General features: G+C 44.0%; 1 protein-coding gene across 1 annotated transcript in view; it reads left to right on the top strand.

Moving 5' to 3' along the window:
- The window catches only part of MYO1D (myosin ID), a 333146-nt gene that overhangs the window by 206877 nt on the left and 106273 nt on the right, over nt 1-19996 (top strand). The gene's annotated exons all lie outside the window — the stretch shown is intronic.

Here is a 19996-nt window from a genome sequence, read left to right as displayed (position 1 = left end):
ACACTCTCTCCTTAATTATCAGCATGGTCAGCTTCCAAAGAGCTGGTCATGAGGTGAAAATCGACATGTCAAAATGGAGGATGGCCATATCAGATCACAAAATTGGAGGGCCACTCGATCCTTACATAATTGTCAGGTAACTGCCAAATCTGACCATTACAAAGCTGCCAAGACTACTGAGAGCATGGCCGAGCCAAGTTGACACATAGCTTGAGCCCTCATGGCCAGCGTTGCTCTTGGCTCATGCCCCCGCAGTCATGACTGCCAGCCATGCATCAGGAATGCACAGAGTAGTGGGTAGAGGTTTGTCATTATTGTCGTCCATGCAGAGTGCTAGATAACAAGATGGTAAGTGATAAGAGAGTCTATTTGATATGATTCTTCAGAAAGACCTTTCCTGGACTACTGGATCGTTTCCTGTGCCGGGTGATTTTTCTTAAGAGGGAGGTCTGTGCCGGCTGATACTGATTTAAGAACTGATTTAAATTCATGTAAGTCTCCCACAAAGGGAATAGGAACCGTTTGTATCGTTTTGTAGTTTCTTATGTGACATCAAGGATCCTGTTGCTGATGAAGGAGCCCTAGTGGCACAGTGGATAAAGTACTCCGCTACTCACCAGAAGTTCATCAGTCCCAACCCGCTGACACTCTATGGGAAAAAGATGTTTCAGGCTGCTTCCCTAAGAGTTGCAACTTTGGAAACCCTCGGGGTAGTAAGTCCAGTAGGGGCGCTGTGAGGTGAAGTTGACTAAACCGCCGTGGGTAGGTTGGTAGTGAGGACCAAAAAAGGCAGGTAATTCCAGCTTTGCGGAATGAATCAGAGCATCATAGTAGGCTTATTGACGCGATAATGGGGTTAGGATTTGCCTCCACAGCCCAACACATATCCACACACTCCTGTCTGCCTTTTTGTTGAAAGGCTAATGGATCGCAGCTACAGAGAAAATTATATTCTAAATTATTCCTGATTCCATATAGTTCTTCTAGGCAGACTTTATCATCTTATCTATCAATCACAGTTTTAACCTAAAATCTGAAAGAGGGAGGTCTGTGCTTGTCCAGGACTGGGAGCTATGCGGAGTATTATTTAAAGATTATTTTAAATCCTCATGGTCACTTCAAAAGGAATATCTTATAGTAGGAGATAAAGGAAGATGAAGGGAAAATATGCGATTTTGCCCAAGCCTAGTAAAATGTAGCCAAATAAAAATAAATTTCCGTATGCATTTCATTTCTTCTTTCTTTTTATTAAATCAGGCAGGTGATATAAATCTAATAAGTAAACAACTAATTGAACTCAACTTATTTCCCCAATTACCATCCTTTTTCATGTTAATTGGCTTACCTATTAGTCACTGTGTTCCATCATCATCATCATTATTTATGTTAACATCATTAACATTGTTAATGTTAACAGTATTATAAAATATAATTTAAAAGTGAACAATGCTTAACAATTGTAGGCATACAACACTGTCCCCGGGCTGAATACATGGTGGAGCAGATGCGATCCATGGCCCATCCATACTCCCTTGAATTCCATTCCCAGTTTTACATACACCGTCATTCCTTCCCTCTGTAACGCCTTTGTCAGTAACCTGTCAGAATTTTTCCCTGTCATGCACAGGGGACTGAAAAGCCACCCAGTGACAAATGAACACGAGTTACCCACAGCCCATCACTCCTTGGCCAAGAAATTTTTGAGATGTGTATTTTGTAACATTCCCTTAAGCTTCCCTGCAGGCAGTGGGGAAAGGGGACAAACTATATGGGTGTCATCCTTTGAGATAGGATGGTCCGGCCTCCCTGAAAAGTTGCCTTGAAGGATGTAAGGATAAACCTGGTACTTCTTTGTGGGGTAAGTATTTTAGGCAGAAAAAATAGCAGAGACAGAGAGCCAAGAGCAGGCTGGTGTGTTGAGGAAGAGAGTGGCTTGAGTGGTGGCGGGACGAGAATCATAATACCAGAAAATAAGACCGGACCGCGTAGCACCTCACCAGCCGTTTTAAGAACTTTAACATCCGTTCTATCACAGATGGGGAAGCACTGGATAATTCAGGTCAGAGGACTGACATGATCCAAGCTAAATGTTAACAGAAGGCTCTTTCTGGCTGCAGGGTTGAGAAAATGCGAGGTAGGGAATAACATGAACCCAGAGATGAAAAGCATAATTCAAGCAACCGATACGGTCACTCTGACAAGCTGGTCCCGGTGAAGTTAACGAAAGTGGTCAGGGCTTGCTTGTGGGTAAGGGAGATGAGTAACGGACTCTTCAGCTTTTTTATCTAAACACGGGGAAGGGTAGCTGCCATTAGCAGACAGAAAGCTGCAGAGAGAGGGGGCTGGAGACATGAGAGAGACTCCGTCTGTTACAGCCCGTTAGGATCCTGCCGTCTGTTTGCCAGCCCGGTAGAGGGGCGATAGGCAGGAAATGGCGTGTTCACTTTAACTCTGCAGCTCTTCAGCCTGTTTCTTCTTGAGCCTCTCCTGTCCTCTCCCCACAGCCACCTCTCCTGAGCCTCCAGGTATTTTCTGGTGACGTTCTAGAGGATTATCCCAATTGACCTAGTTCAGTGTTTTCAACCTTTTTAAACCCCCGCTTGAGCAAAATCATGGGTAGAAGCCCAGGACATCAAGGGGATGACAAGCAGGGTCTTCTGGTGGGAGCAGCATGATAGCCTGGGAGGGCACTCCCTCCGCCCAGCCCCCTCCGCGCCCCTCAGAGCTCAATCTGAAAGTCAGGGGTAGGGCTTTGGTCAGAATAGTCCCCTGTGTTTACGCCCCCTGTGCTCCAAACACAGTTATAGGCACTTACTCTTTAGACTATCACCACCACTCTGCTATGCCTGCTTTTGAACTTCATATAAATGCAAACATGCAGATGTTCTTTTGTGTCTGGCTGCATCTGCTTAACACTGTATGAGGTTTGCTCCCTTCACTCTCTGTAGTTTTGACTTTTCCCAAAAACTCTCCCATTGGAATCGGCGTCCTTCTCTCAGCAGTGTGCGCTCCCCTCGGTCAGTGGTTCTCGACCTTCCTCAGGCTGCGGCCCATGGTGACCCCCAACCATAACATTATTTTCGCTGCTACTTCATAACTGTGATTTCGCCACCGTTATGAATCAGGTGACCCCTGTGAAGGGACGTTTGACCCCCCAAAGAGGTCGAGACCCACAGGTTGAGAACCGCTGCCCTATGTCTTTTGGTGCCTTGATAGCTCATCAGGTGCTATCACTGAAGAAGACTCTGTTGGGTGGATCATTCCATCTTAGTTTCCTCTAGTTCTTAGTGATTGCAAATAAAATTGCTGCTAACATTCACACAGAGATTTTTGTGTGGACAGAAGTTTTCAGATTACTTGGGTAGGTGCCTAGACCATGATCGTATGATTAGACGATGTTTAACTTGGTGTGAAACTGCCCCACTCTCTCCCAACGTGAGTGTAGCCTTTTGCGTTTCCACCAGCGGTAAATGAGAGCTCTTGTTGCTCTGCCTCCTTGTCAGCACTTGATGTTGTCACTTGGGGAGTTTGGCCGTTCCAGTAAGTACGTAGTCATTTCCTGCATTTCTCTATGTTCCAGAGTAGATGACGTGACACAACCTGGGGTCTCAGGAAATCCTCGGCTACAAGAACCAGCTCTGCACTCACAGTCGTTAGTTGGCTTGAGTTCAGGAGATAATCACTGATTTTCAGTACATGCCTCAGCAAAATAGAATTAGAAGAAAATCTGACCTCTTTTTTCCCTTCCGTTAACAAAAATGATTCCTTCAATTTACCATCCAATGGTGGTTTCATTAATGGGATAAAAATAGGAAACGCTACCATGTATTTGAGAATCTTTGTTAGCTCACAAATGGTGCCGTCAAGTGAGTGTCACCAGCCATCTGAGAAGGAAACATTCTAGTTACAGGTGACCTCTTTGGTGGCCACAGAGTGACTCACCATGCACAAATGCTGCGTGCTTTGGTTAGGGTTTCAGCCAGCTGAACTCTGTGTGGTTTTCAAATCCCCACTGTTCGCCTGAAGTCAGTCTCTCTTTTAGGTGTAAGTTATTTTAATGACTTAAAGCATCAGTTCCACACAGTTGCCAGCAAGGCGTACACTTTTTACAGTGAGCAGTGCAGTCAGAATTTGAATATTATGCAAAATGGTGAGACTGGGGTTTGCTGAGGCTTGATAGGGAGAACAAACAGCTTCTTGTGTCCAATGCACTGATGTGAACCTTGTTGACTCCGAGAATCATCCTAGAGGTAACCCGGTGGGGACAGTAGCAGCTTGTGGCCGAGGCATGCCACTAGAGTAAATGCACGTCTGCCATCTGACCTGACTGGACATTAGTCCTCCCACCCCAGTGCCCAGGGAGTGGATTGCCAAGAGTGCATTTAATTTGCGTAAACACACTATCTGCACCCTGGTTTCTGCCCTTGAGACCACAAAAACTGAAACATTTAGCCCGAGCCCCTTCTTTTGTTGGTGAGTAATGCTCTGTTTTGGGTTCGTGGGTTTGTTTGAAGAAGGTTTGCATCTGCCCATTAATGCTGTTTGATATAGTCCCCCTTTATCAGTGTTTGCTTGATGGCTAAGGAAGTGGGCAATTAATTACACAAATACCTCTTTTAGTTCTGTGAAGAATGGGAAGCAAACAGAGAGAGAGAAGAGAGACAATTATCTGTGAGGATGGGACTGTTTTGTGGAGGGAAATGGGCTGTAATTATGCCAGGCTTCATGCTTATTATTCTATTTGACGAGACTTGCTAGAAAGATACCTTTTCATTTGGAAGATGGATTGCCCTTGTAATAGGTACGAGGGTGAGCCCTGCTGAAATCCATCGCCTGCCAGCTCCGCTCACCATCACCATTTCTAAAGCACCTACCCTCATGGCAGCATCCCAAGGGAAGGTGTTTCCATGGTAATCTCATAATCTCCACAGAGGCTGTCAGCTGATGGCTGGCTCAGCCTGGACCGGTGTTCCCTAGCCCTCCCCTGCTCCCGCCTCTTCTCCAGCCTCTGAACTATATTTATTAGTCCTCTTTAATGGGAAATGTATAATCCCTTCATGTCAGACCCTGAGTGCCACCCGGGCTTATTTATTTATTACTGTAATATATGGACCTTCCTAATTAATTCTCAACAGGTCCTAAAAGCACTGTTATTTTGAATGTCCTAGGCAGACATTTTTAATGTCCTAGGCAGATATTTTTATATTTTTTCGTGGCGAAACAGCGGCAGATGCTGAGTGATATTCGATAGCTGGAAACCTTTGTTCTTAGAATAAGAAAACACGGTGCCCGTCTGAGGGAACTGTAGAAAGGGACAGATGTTTAAGGTTTCGATTTTCAGATTTTTTTTTCTCCCCTTGCTAATGGCCTGGCAATAAAGCAATCTCTCTGCTCTCTGTGTCTTTTTGTTTTAACGTGCCCCATGATTTTATTATTGGATTAGAGGGAGCCACATGCTTCCACAAACTGTGAACCATGCCTCTAAGTTACCTATCCTGTTTTCCTGACACACACTCAGAAGTAAGAGCCTTTTGTTATAGCCGTTGGAGACCACTGCTGTGCTAAACAGGACGAAGCAAGCCAATGGATAATGCCAAAAGTCAGTGCCTCCCCATGGGGTAGGGTCCATTTTCCTTAGTCCCAGGCTTGGGAATTCGATTTCAAATGGAAAAGATGTAGTCAAGCTTGGTCTGAAAGCAATAATCATTAAGGACCGATCCATAACTCCTCTCAAAGGCCATCTCTGTGGAGAAGCACAGCCTTTCAAAACCTAAGTGTAGAAAAATGAGGACAACACGTTATTTATGTAGCGGTCAGATTGCGAGGAACAGATCCTTTTAGAACAACACCCAAAACCAAGATGCATATGTGGGGGTGGGGGGTGGGGTACAGGGCCCTGGCAGGACAGCTTCTCCATTGGCAGGAAGAGATGTCACTGACTGAGGCAATCACTCAGAGACGCTATCAGAGCTTTCTTTCTTCATTAAACATTTTAACATGCCAACTGTCTGCCCAGGGAGTCCTGGCAGGGTGGGTAGGGCAGGAGGGGCGGGGTGTGTTGATCTGCAAGGTCAATAGTTTGAGAGGGAGAAAGACAAAACTTTCTATCCCCATAAACTCAAAGGGGCAGCTCTACCCTGTCCTGTATGGTCGCTGAGGGTCAGCATCGACTCCATGGCATGAGAACTGTGTGCCAGGCTAAGGAGGCTGGCTGCTCCCCTGAAGATTTCCAGTGTCAGCAATCCTATAGAGCGCTTCTCAACCTGGGGGTCGCAACCCCTTGGGGAGGTCGAACAACCCTTTCACAGGGGTTGCCAGATTCATACAATAGCTAAATGACAGTTATGAAATATCAACAAAATAATTTTGTGGTTGGGAGGTCCCCGCAACATGAACTGTGTTAAAGAGTCTGCATTAGGAAGGTTACGAACCGCTGGGGTAAAGACTTCCTATCTGTCTGAAAGGTTCTAGAAAGCATTGCCTTGTACTCTCTTAAGATTTTAAACAACCCCACACTGGATTTCATCCTTGCCCTGACACCATTTCTTAATTTGAGAGTCATTTGCCATCTGGAGAAAATAGGAGTAAGAAAGAGTTTTATTTTTGAATCCTCTAAATTTTGTATGAAAGCTGAGCGGTTCTTTATTAAGCCTGTCTCTCTGTCCTCTCATTTTATCCTGTGCATGAAGAAGCAGTCAGAAACCACTTCTGGGATTCACCTAGATCAGAGTGTTTGTTAAATATATTTTCTACCTTTTCATGAGCAACCGTGATCCAATTTTTGACTGCTTCATATCAAGGGTCCTCTTTCCTATTGCTTGAAATTATATATTCCTTCCTTTCTTCCATCTATACTTTCCTTTAAAGAGCCCTGGTGATGTAGTGGTTATATGTTGACCGCAAGGTCGGCAGTTTGAAACCACCAGCAGCTCCAAGTGAGAAAGAGAAGGCTCTCTACTCTCATAAAGAGTTACAGTCCTGAACCCACAGGGGCAGTTCTGCCCTGCCCTGCCGGCAGAGTCGCTCTGAGTCAACATCGACTGTGTAGCAGTGAGTCTGGTTTGGGTTGGTTCTTCCCTTGAGGCCTTCTCTGGCTGCCTCCGTGAAGCCTCCATGGTTCAAGAACAACCTCTTCCAAGCCTTTCCAGCTCCCACCCACACTCCAAAACTAATTCCAACTGGATTCTGTTACAGTAACACCTCATTCCTTGTTCCAGATTTTTATTCCTGTTTTCAGTGCTCTATGACCCACCAGTCTGTACATAGAAGAGTCAGACAGCAGCCATGTGCTGTGTGCTTCTGTGGGTCTGGAACTTGGAAGAAGCACCATGGAATGGGGCCAGTTTGCCTGCATTCCAGAATGTCCTCCTCTGGGAAGACTCAACGACTGAGGAGGCAGGCGACATCTGAGGGTAGAGATCACTCACTTGTCGGGGCTGGGGCCGAGAGGTTTGGCTTCCTCATAGCACGGAGAACTCAGTGTAGTGAACCTTCTTACATAGTGGCAGGAGCAAGACGAGGCTGTCCACTCTCCTAAAGATCTGCAGCCTCGGCACCCCACAGGCTGGTTCTGCTCTGTCCTGTGGGGTGGGGTCACTGTGAGTCAGAATCCACTGGACGGCACCGTGTCAGCTTGCAAGCACTTTGTTGCTTTCAGAAGATGGTCCTTTGTAAAGTGATAGCCTCTCAGGTATCCTCAACCCAGGCATTTTTTCCCTACGATGAAGGGGCTTTGTTAAGATTTCTAATGTATGGCTAGTTGAGAGTAAGGAGAGAATGAAAGAGAGAGAGAGCAATAAAGTCACCCAGCCTCCTGGAAAAGGCCAGAGCGTCTGTCTTTCCAAGTTTTTTAACGGAAACAGAATGTTCTCTATCACGGAGCAGCCAAATTAGGTTAATTGAGATCAAAGGAGTGTAAATATTATAACTCTACAGTCAAACCCAAGAACTGAAGTACAGAGCAGTATATCCATAAAGGCTCTGTGTGTGTATGTGTGTGTGTGTATGTGTGTGATCAGAATACAAGCAGACACCTGAAGAAATCGTGTAGCTGCGATGGCATTGGGCTTGGGTTTATCATTCTTTGAAAGCTCCTTGTGTGCTAGGCAAGCCTTTGGTCAGAGGATAAAAACACAAGGTGATGGAGAAGCACTCAGAGGCCCTCGAAGTGCATGTACAGCAGGAACCAAAATAGGAAAGGACACCTGGAGCCGCTGCTGCCAGGAAGCGAGAACTAGAGAGGACACGCCATGACACAGGCACCGGTCTCTTCCCTCCTTAGTCCTTGGTGGTCACAACGGAGTTATTCATCATTTTAAAAGACAGACAGTTTTGAAAGAAACAAAGCATTTGTGACCTCATACCTATCCTACTATTAGTCTTTTGTCACAAAATGTCAGATCTTTCCCCTGTGATTCACAGGCCCTCCAGAAATCTGCAACTTCTCAACATTATTGGGTGGGATTCTGTGTTTCACAGATAGCATGTTCCTTGATACGGAGCCCTGATAGTATAGTGGTTACACATTGGGCTGCTAGCCTCAAGGTCAGCAGTTCGAAACCACCATGCACAGTGTGGGAGAAAGATGAGACTTTCTACTCCCGTAAGGAGTTGCAATCTCAGAAACACAGAGGGACAGTTCTGCCGCATCTTAAAGGGTTTCTCTGAGTCAGCATCAAGTCAATGACATGAGTGAGTGAGTCTCATGGATGCAGTTTCCATCGACAAAACCTGTGCGTGCACAAAGAAACATAAAGATGCAGAAAGGAAAATGCCAAGAAATGTGAAGCCAAAAGGCTCACAAGCACAATGGTGTGTCATTAGAATGGACATTGGGGCAAGAGTAACCTTCCCTTCGACCTTGTGTGGTAGCATGCCAGAGGACTCCAGAAATATGCTTGCTGTCGGCTCTTGTCCGACAGAGTGAAATAAAATTAGGGGATTTTATAACCCCAACCTAAAATGTTTAAAGATCATTATTAAAAACTGAAAATTGTAGTTAGTTCAAGGACAGTTTGTTGCCTTTAGGAGTGTTTTCCAGTCTAGTCTGTTGGGGCGCCACGCCCTGACTCCAAAGTCCACCTTGAGCATTCACTGGGGATCTTGCTGCTTCATTCCCTTGCTGTTTTGTTGCACCCCCTTAGTGTTTTGCCTCCATGTGACAGGATAAGATCGGGTGCAATTTCCACACTGTGTCTCCAGTGTTGTCCCCTGTAGGGCTATGGGTCAGTGAGGGACGTCATGTCTCATAGTGGGGCCAGCCATGTGGTCCTCTCTGTGGACTGGCTGCTCTAATCGGGAACATCATACCCAAGGCCTGGTGGGCCAGGATGTGCTCCACTCTCTCCTCCTCCCCTTTCATCTGCTCCCGTTTTTTTGTCATTGGTTTGTTGTTGTTGTTGCTTTGTTGTATACTTTGCTTGATTTTGCTCTGTTCTGTTTTTGTGCATATTATTATCTCTGCAGGTCTGTCTAAATAAGATAGGCTGGATGAACAATCTGGGGGAGAAAACAATGGGACCAACAGTCCCAAGGGACATGGGAGAAGGGGAGGTGGGAGAAAGGTAGTGGTGTTAACAAACCCATGGACAAGGGAACAACAAATGACCCAAATCGGTGGTGAGGAGGGTATAGGAGGCCTGGTAGGGCATGATCAAGGGTAATGTAACCAAGAGGAATTACTGAAACCCAAATGAAGACTGAGCATGATAGTGGGGCAAGAGGAAAGTCAAAGGGAATAAAGGAAAGAGGTAGGAGGCAAAGGACATTTCTAGAGGTCTAAATAAAGGCATGTGCATATGCAAATATATTTATATATGTGGATGAGGAAACAGATCTATGTGCATATATTTATAGTTTAGTATTAATGGAGCAGAAGGACATTGGGCCTCCACTCAAGTACTCCCTCAATGCAAGAATACTTGGTTCTATTAAACTGGCATTCCATGATGCTCACCTTTCCTACACAACTGCTGAAGACAAAGCAGGTGAACAAGCAAATGTGGTGAAGAAAGCTGATGGTGCCAGGCTATCAAAAGATACAGCGTCTGGGGTTTTAAAGGCTTGAAGGTAAACAAGCGGCCATCTAGCTCAGAAGCAACAAAGCCCACATGGAAGAAGCACACCAGCTTGTGTGATCACAAGGTGCTGAAGGGATCAGTTACGAGGCATCAAAGAACAAAAAAATCATATAATTGTGTGCTCACCTCCATGATACGATTGCTGAAGACAAAATGGGTGCACAAGCAAATGGGGCGAAGAAAGTTGATGGTGCCCGGCTATCAAAAGATATAGCGTCTGGGGTCTTAAAGGCTTGAAGGTAAACAAGCGGCCATCTAGCTCAGAAGCAACAAAGCCCACATGGAAGGAGCACACCAGCCTGTGCGATCACGAGGTGTCAAAGGGATCAGGGATCAGGCATCATCAGAACAAAAAATCATTATCATTGTGAATGAGGTGGGGAGTGTGGAATAGAGACCCAAAGCCCATCTGTAGGCCACTGGACATCCCCTTACATAAGGGTCTTGGGAAGGAGACAAGCCAATCAGGGTGCGATATAGCAACAATGAAACATAAAACTTTCATCTAGTTCCTAAATGCTTCCTCTTCTCCCACTGTCATGATCCCAATTCTACCTTACAAATCTGGCTAGACCAGAGGATGTACACTGACTAGTACAGATATGAACTGGAAACACCGGGAATCCAGGGCAGATGATCCCTGAGGACCAGTGGTGTGAGTGATGATACTGGGAGGGTGGAGGGAGGGTGGGTTGGAAAGGGGGAACTGATTACAAGGATCTACATGTGACCTCCTCCCTGAGGGACGGACAACAGAAAAGTGGGTGAAGGGAGACGTCGGACAGGGCAAGATATGACAAAATAATAATTTATAAATTATCAAGGATTCATTAGGGAGGGGGAGCGGGGAGGGAGGGGTAAAAGTGAGAAGCTGATGCCAGGGGCTTAAGTGGAGAGCAAATGTTTTGAGAATGATGAGGCCAATGAAGGTACAAATGTGCTTTACACCATTGATGTATATATGGATTGTGATGAGTTGTATGAGCCCCTAATAAAAAGGTTTTTTAAAAAAAAAACCTGAAAATTATACTTTCCTCTTGTCCCACCATCATGTTCAGCCCTCATTTGGGTTTCAGGAATTCCTCTCAGTTGCATTGTCCGTGATCCAGCCCTGCCAGACCTCCCACATCCTCCTCACCACTGAAAACCAAAGATTACTTATCTATCAGGAAAAATCAAAGGACGTTCAATTCTGTCATAGGGAATCACACTATAAGAAGAGCCTTTAAATTGGTTGTCCGTGCAAAGGGGCTGAGAAAATGCATCCTGCGGGCAGGTTAGCGCCGACGAAACACACAACTCTCCTCGGGTTCTTTAATCCTTCCTCACCCCACTATTATGATCTCAGTCCTGCCTGACTAATCCCCTAGACCGGTGTACATACAGCAGCACACATGAGCACTTTCAGTGTACAGAATTCAGGAAAGACAAACCCTCTCAGAGTCAGTACTGAGACCATGATTCCAGGAGGGGCCGGGGAGGAGGGGGAGGGGGAAAGGGATGGCAATGGCAGCAGAATAACCCCGCTTGAGCGGAAGCATACCAGGGTAGTAGATGAAGGCATAGAATGGGTGGTATAAGATATGTATAAATAATAATAATATATAATCTATTAAGGGTTTGTGGGGGAGGGAGGGAATAAACAGGAGCTGATATCAAAGGGCTCAGGAATTGTTGATACCAACAATTGTTCATGTCCACATGATATAACAGATAATGGATTGTTATAATGTGTGTAAGAACCCCCAATAAAATGATTTATTATAAAAAAGTAGAGCCTTTAGACAACCAAAAAGTATTTGTGAGTGTTTTTTAATAAATGTATACGCACTTGTTATAAGAATTTAAATAGTCGCTCTAAGATCACCATTAGAGCAATTGGCTGATATGTCACCTTCAACGATGAGCTCTCTTCTTGGTAAAATGCTCACAATTCTAATTGGCACAACCCATGGCAACAGAGAAAGGAGAGGGAGCCTGTGTGATAGTTGGAGTGGGTGCTTAGTGCCCTAGATGCCTGGCTTGCCAGCTCTCTCAGAAGTACACTGATCTCCCTACTTCTCAAGACTTTTTAAGCTAATTTGACTTATAGGTGGGAACTTCAGATTTTAAAAGATCCATCAGAGGGAACTTTCTGGTTGGATGGAAATGTTCTTTATCTTGATTTGTGTTTCAAAAATCATTCACAAGCATGTTCATTCTATTAATGTTATTAATATTACCATTGCTTTGTTAGTCTTGTTGCATATTAGTTCTATCTCACCTACTCCCTTAAAATAAGTGGATTGTCCGCTATAGAAGTTACACCTCCATTTTGAAAAATCAATGGGCTGATGGATCAAGATTTTGGTGGGAATGGGATGACATTGCTTTAGTTTCCAGGTAGTTCTTGTTTCACTGGCTGCGTGTGTCTGCGTTTTAAATAGTAAGACCTAGGAGATGCTCTCTAACATGCTTCCTGTCAGTTGTGTGCCAGCGAGTCGACAGTGACTCATAGTGGCTGTCCCGGGTATCCAGAGCCACTGTAATGGAAAGACCATGGATGGGTGGCTTTAATAAGCAGAAGTTTATTCTCCAACATCTTAGGAGGACAGAAGTCCAAACTCAGATTGCTGGCTCTAAGAGAAGGCTTTCTCTATTGGCCCTGGGGAAAGGTCCTTGGCTTCTTGCAGCATCTGTGGACCCAGCATTTTTTTGGAGATCCTCAGGTTGATTCGGCATCAGTCTTCCCCAGGGTATAGGAGCTTCACAATAGAGGGGCCCAGGCTCTTTGGGCTCTTTGGTGGTAGGGCCCGCTGATCCCTGTTCACTTCATGCTCCTATTACCTCTTGGAAGAGTTCAGGAATTGCAGACTGCTTTCCAGAAAACTGCCCTCACATCAGATCAGACCTGTGACAGGATTAAGGAGGTCATATCCAACCATTAACCTTCTTCCTAACTTAGCACATCATGGGGCATCATTACACGAATTACCAAACCAAAGAATCGCACAGCCCAACCAAATAAACAAACATTGAGGCAGAAGGCGCTATGGGTGGGCAGATACAATTCAACCCAGGACAGTGACTTTCCCTGTAGGACAGAGTAGAACTGCCCCCACGGTTTCCTAGTCTTTAGGAGAACAGATCACCAGGTCTTTCCTCCTGTGGTGGGTTCGAACCTCCAACCTTTTGGTTATCAGCCAAAAACTTTATCCTTGCACAACTAGAACTCCTTACATGCTTAAACCAAACTGCAACCCACCACCACCACCCCCTGCCAAAAAAAAAAAAAAAAAACCCCAAACAACCATTGACTGTCATTGAGTTGATTCTGACTCATAGAACTCTCGAGGCAGGAGTTCTACGGGTGTAAATCTTTGTGACAGCAGATAACCTCAACTTTCTCCTTCCAAGAAACTGGAGGGTTTGAACCACTGGCCTTGTGGTTAGTAATCCAATGCTTACCCAACAGCACAACCATGGCTCCTAGTTTAACGTACTTGGTCTCTGCCATCAAAAGTTACAGTAAAAGATGAAGACAGAGTCTCTCTGGTCAGCACTGGTACTGACTTTCACCCCCATAATGTTCAGTGGAACATGTCCTTCATCAGCTTTGTCCACAATGCTTTGCTGCCAAAGATTATTGGTGATTAGAAAACATCAATAAAACAAAACTAGTATTGTAGTGATGACATAAGAAGTACATTTGCGAATCGGTTACAATAGAGAAGAATACTGTCTTAATTTTGTAGGGAATTGTAAAATAAGAATAATCTAAATACCATGTTTTGTACTTGACTTTGAAAAAGCGAAACCCATTGAGCCTGCACGCAGACTCACTAGAAAAACAACAGATAACGCATGAATGTGGTGAAGTGGAATTATATCAATGCATTGCTTATTGTTGAACACTTATCCTTCTTGGTCATGGTCTATCGCTGTACTAGATGCAATTCATGAGAGAGAGAGAGAGAGAGAGAGAGAGAGAGAGAGAGAGAGAGAGAGAGAGAGATATGAGAGAGAGAGAGAGAGAAGAGAGAAGAGAGTTCTCTTCGTCAGCTTTTGCTAAGGTTTAAATAAAATAAATTGGGATAATTTCTCTCTCTGTTCTTTGCTGAAGAACCTTCTAAGTTTCATAGGAATCACCTGAGCCTTCCAAGTTTACGTAGGACATCATCTGACAGCAGGAGAAAAAAGATGCCCCTGCTTATGAATTGATTCTGATTATGTTATCTTTTCTTGAGTCAGTTTCAGTGATTTCTATATTCCGATAGAATGATACATTTACAGATGTTCGTTCCTTCTTAATGCAGTTGTGTGTTAGCTATATCAGCAGCATGCCCGTGCTTACATCTTGCGCTCCTCCGGAGCGTTACAGTAGGGCTCGCTTTCTCCGTGACTGGACCTGCCACAGCTTGGGTTCTTTCGTGGGTCTTTTCAGAGACCTAGGTCTTAAATTGACCAACTTCTGCTTTTATCTTAACTAATTTTTCTTTTAATTTTTTTTAATCTTAACTCATTTTTAACTTGTGGGTATTTTAATTTGGGGAAATAACACATTCATTGCTAGTTTTTTTAGTTCATGCTTCCCTTCCTTCTTATTTGATAAGAAGTGGAATTTAAGGCTATGTATTTCCTTCTGAATATAGCGTGGCTGACCCCATGCATTTTTATGTGTAAGGTTATAATGAACTTCTTTGATGTCCACAATTGTAACTGTGAAGACTTCTTTAAATCAGGACTTGCTTAGAATGTGGTTTTGTTTAGTTTAGTGTTTTGATTCTCAGTGATCAGTTTGGTGTTGTTAACCTTTTGTTTTAATTTTCTAGTTGTATTGCATTATGGTTTTACAAAGGGGGGTTCAAAGAAGCTTAAAAAATAATGGAATTTTTCCATGAACTTTTTGAAGCCCCCTGGTAGCATATGGCAAACACCTTTTCTACTTTTTGTGGCTGGGGAAAAGGTCATTTGCTTGTGACCTAACACATCATAAACATGTGTAAATGTGTTAACGACTGTAGTAAATCCGTGTGAACGTTTCACGCAGCCACTAATCACATCTGCTGATTCTCTTATTAAGTCTCTCTCTGCCTTCATTGACTCCTGCTTCGCTGCCTACTAAAATCACCTCCTAAAACCAGGATTCAGTCCACTTCTTTTTGTATTGTAACCATTTATGCATTGTGTGTTCAGTGCATAAAGACAAGTTTTTGTTTGTTTAATCTTCCTGTGTCTTTTTGTTTGGGGTACATCTTTTATTAAAAATATCAATTTTGGGGAGGGAGGGGGAAATGAGGAGCTGATACCAAGAGCTCAAGTAGAAAGAAAATGTTTTGAGAATGATGAAGGCAACAAGTGTACAAATGTGCTTGACACAATGGATGTATGTGTGGATTGTGATAAGAGTTGTACGGGCCTCCAATAAAATGATTTTTTTTTAAAGCACAAACACAAAGAAATCTACCTCCTAAGGCTTAAACTTTTGCCAGGTGCCCTGGCAGGTGAGTTAAATATTCATTCAGTCCGTCCAAATCCCAAGTTTGTGGATAAAACCACTCAATATTCTTTTAAAAATTTACCACACACACACACACAATTACCACACAAAGGTTTTAAATTTATAAAACAAAAAATGTTTTGTCCTGATTAAAATTCACTTACTTTTATCCAACAATTTAAACCCGTCAATAAAAAGCACAAAAATAACAACCAAAAAATATATACCTATATACTCGAATATAAGCTGACCCGAGTATAAGCCGAGGCACCTAATTATTACCTGGGAACCCAGAAAAACTGATTGACTCGAGTATAAGCCTAGGGTGGAAAATGCAGACGCTATTGGTGAGTTTCAATAATCAAAACAAATGAAAATAAAATTACTAAAAATTGAGACATCAGTAGGGTAATGTATTTAAATATTTATTTTAAATTTTAAAACCATGAATAAAAGGATAACAAGTCATTTAACATTAGTAAACTAGCACAGTAAGTAGAAAATAGGTTCAATAAAACAATAAAGTATCAACAATGATACCTTAAGAGTACTATTCCCTAAGCTCAATGAGCAACCAAGCTAAAATGTAAAGAGTTAAAATCCTTCCAAACTGAATTCCTCATTGTCATCCATATCCCAATGCATAGCTTCAGTTGGTGTGAGGTCATCGTAGACGCTGTCCTCACTGAGATCACCGTCATCACCATCACTGCTGTCATTTTCATACAAAACGCGGTCTTCACTGCCATCCATAGCATTACTAATACTACATTTCTGGAAGGCACATCGCCCCTTGTCTTCTGGAATGCCTTCCCATGCATCTCGAACCCACTTTGGTATTAACTCTGTCAGGCTTCATGAGATTTCCTCCTTTTGTTATTTGGGCTTGACCAGATGACATCCATTCATGCCACATCCTTTGCACATGGTCTTTAAAAGGCTTATTCAAAGATACATCCAGAGGCTGCAGTACAGATATAAACCAACCTGGAATAACAGCTAAAGTAACTTTACTAGATTTTGCCAATTTTTTATGTCATCTGATAGGTGGGCTCTGAACATATCCCAAACAAGTAACGATGGCTTTTTCATTAAGGCTGCTCCTGGTCGTCGGTTCCAAATTTCTTTTTTTTTTTTCTTTTTTTTCCTAGACATTTATTAGGGGCTCATACAACTCTTATCACAATCCATACATATACATACATCAATTGTATAAAGCACATCTGTACATTGTTTGTCCTAATCATTTTCTTTTTTTTTTTTACATTTTATTAGGGGCTCATACAACTCTTATCACAATCCACCTATATGCATACATCAATTGTATAAAGCACACCCATACATTCTTTGCCCTAATCACTCTCAAAGCATTTGCTCTCCACTTAAGCCCTTTGCATCAGGCCCTTTTTTTTTTTCCCTTCCTCCCCACTCCCCCCTCCCTCATGAGCCCTTGATAATCCACAGATTGTTATTTTGTCATATCTTGCCCTATCCGGAGTCTCCCTTCCCCCCATTCTCTGCCGTCCATCTCCCAGGGAGGAGGTCACATGTGGATTCTTGTAATCAGTTCCCCCTTTCCAACCCACTCACACTCCACTCTCCCAGCATCGCCCCTCACACCCCTGGTCCTGAAGGTATCGTCCACCCTGGATTCCCTGTGCCTCCAGCTCCCATATGCACCAGTGTACAACCTCTGCCCTATCCAGTCCTGCAAGGTAGAATTTGGATCATGGTAGTTGGGGGGAGGAAGCATCCAGGATCTGGGGGAAAGCTGTGTTCTTCATTGGTACTACGTCGCACCCTAACTGACCCATCTCCTCTCCTAAACCCCTCTATGAGGGGATCTCCAGTGGTCGACATTTGGGCCTCGGGTCTCTACTCTGCACTTCTGCACTTCCCCCTTCATTCACTATGGTGTGTGTGTGTGTGTGTGTATATATATATATATTTTTTTTTGCATGATGCCTTATACCTGGTCCCTTTGGCACCTCATGATCACACAGGCTGGTGTGCTTCTTCCATGTGGGCTTTATTGCTTCTGAGCTAGATGGCCGCTTGTTCACCTTCAAGCCTTTAAGACCCCAGACACTATCTCTTTCGATAGCCGGGTACCATCAGCTTTCTTCGCCACATTCGCTTATGCACCCGTTTGTCTTCGGCGATCGTATCATGGAGGTGTGCAGCTAATGATAAGATTTTTTTGTTCTTTGATGCCAGATAACTGATCCCTTTGGGACCACGCGATCAGCTTTCTTCACCACATTTACTTGTTCACCCACTTTGGCTCCAGCCGTTGTGTCGGGAGAGTGAGCATCATAGAGTGCCAATTTAATAAACGAAAGTATTCATGCATTGAGGGAGTGCTTGAGTAGAGGCCCAAGGTCCTTCCGCCACCTTAATACTAAACCTATAAATATAGACACATTGATCTATTTCCCCATCCTCATATATATGTTTGCATGTACATGTCTTTGTCTAGACCTCCATAAATGCCCCTTGACTCCTAGCTCTTTCCTCCATCTCCCTTGACTTTCCTCCTGCCCCACTACCATGCTCCGTCCCCACCTGGGCTACAGCTATACCTCTTCTCTACGCTACCTTACCCTTGATCATTCCCCACCAGGCCTGCCACTCCCTCCTCACTACCATTTTGGGTCCCATGTTGTTCCCTTATCCCTGTGTTTGTTAACACCACTTCCTTACCTCCCTACCCCTCCACCCCAAGTCCCCCCGGAACTGTCGGTCCCGTTGTTTTTCCTCCAGATAGTTCATCCAGCCTGTCCTATTCAGACAGACCTGTGGAGACACTAACATGCACGAAAACAAGACAGAGGAAAACAAAGCAACAGTATACAACCAGACAACAAAAACAAACCACTGACAAAGAACAAAACAAAACACTTCACAAAAGAAAAGCTTGTAGTTAGTTCAAGGATTGTTTGCTGGCCCTTAGGAGCGTTTTCCAGTCCAGTCTGTTGGGGCACCACGCCCTGGCCCCAAAGTCCACTCTCAGCATTCCCTGGGGACCTTGCCACTCCATTCCCTTGCTGTTCCGCTGCACTCCCCCAGTGCTTTGCCTGGGTGTGGTGGGATCAGGTCAGGTACAATTCCCACACTGTGTCTCCGGTGCTGTCCCCTGTATCGCCCTTAGTCACTGAGGGGCATCATGTCTCATAGTAGGACCAGCCATGTTGTTCTCTCTGTGGACTGGCTGTTCTACTCAGGAACATCATCCTCACGACCTGGTGGGCCAGGCAGTGCTCCACTCTCTCCTCCTCCCCTTTCATCTGCTTCCGTGTGCTCTGATCAGATATGTCCATCTCCCAGAGCTGCAGTCAATGTCGTCCTTTGAAACAAATTCTTCTCGGGGGAGGGGCAGGAATCCACTTAATTTTTGGTGCTGGGGCCAGCCTCCCAGACCTCTCCACTGGTAGTTCCAAATTTCTTCCAGCCATTTTTTTGTTCCGTCTTCATCCATCCAGCCTTTAACATGTTCACGCACAGTAGTTCTTGGTGGAAAATTGATCTTTTTAGGCAAGGTCTTTCTTTTAAAAATAATGACAGGACGCAGCTTAGTTCCATTAGCCAAATATGATAGAACTGTAAAGTGTTTGGTTTTGTTGTTTTTTTTTTTTTCATTTCCTGCAGTTTTGGGAAAATGGTTTTTTTCCCCTAAACTTGCCACAGTTCTGTTGCTTGGAAGATCAAAAGTCATGGCAGTTTCATCCATATTCCCAATATCTTCCAGGTCATAATTATAAATCCTTCTTTGTTTTATAATAAATGACTGGAATGACATAATTTTTTCTTCAAGGTCTTGTGGCAATTTCTGGGAAATCTTTGTTCTCTGTCTCAAACATAGTAGACCAAACCTATTCATGAAGCAGGTACACCATCCTGCTGATGCAGCAGATTTTTCAATGCCTGGTGCTTTATATTTGTCATCCTTAGCCATTTGTAGAGCATGTATGTGGATTCCCATGCGTGTCACGCAGTAACCATTTTGACGACACTCCATAACCCATTTATGCAATTCACTCTCTAGAGCCCCATAAAAAGATGTTAAACCACGAAGAGCTTTTTTAGCTTTTGGAATCTGTTCCAAGTCAGCCTTCATTTTCCGCCACTCCCTCACTTGCTTTTTGTCAACACAGAATTCTGTACTTGCAATACTGTTATTGCTCTCTTCTGCTCTTGACGCAACCTTCATTTTGAAACCAGCCTCATATGACTGACGTTTTTTGTTTTGGTTCAAGAGTATCCATTTCTAATAGGATAAAAAAAAAAAGACTTTGAAAAAGAACTTTCATGGTAATGCCCACCCCTCCCTCCCACCCCCACCACACCCCGCGACTTTGACGTGTTAACTGGGAAGAGGTGGGGGAGTCTGTGCGGGCAGGGGATGCAGGATGTGAATTAACACAGAGACCAGAGGGGA

Source organism: Tenrec ecaudatus, chromosome 10 (assembly GCF_050624435.1).
Source record: "Tenrec ecaudatus isolate mTenEca1 chromosome 10, mTenEca1.hap1, whole genome shotgun sequence".
In the NCBI taxonomy this organism is placed as follows: Eukaryota; Metazoa; Chordata; class Mammalia; order Afrosoricida; family Tenrecidae; genus Tenrec; species Tenrec ecaudatus.
The sequence above is the reverse complement of the archived record's forward strand: the minus strand, read 5'-3'. Positions and strand labels throughout refer to the sequence as shown.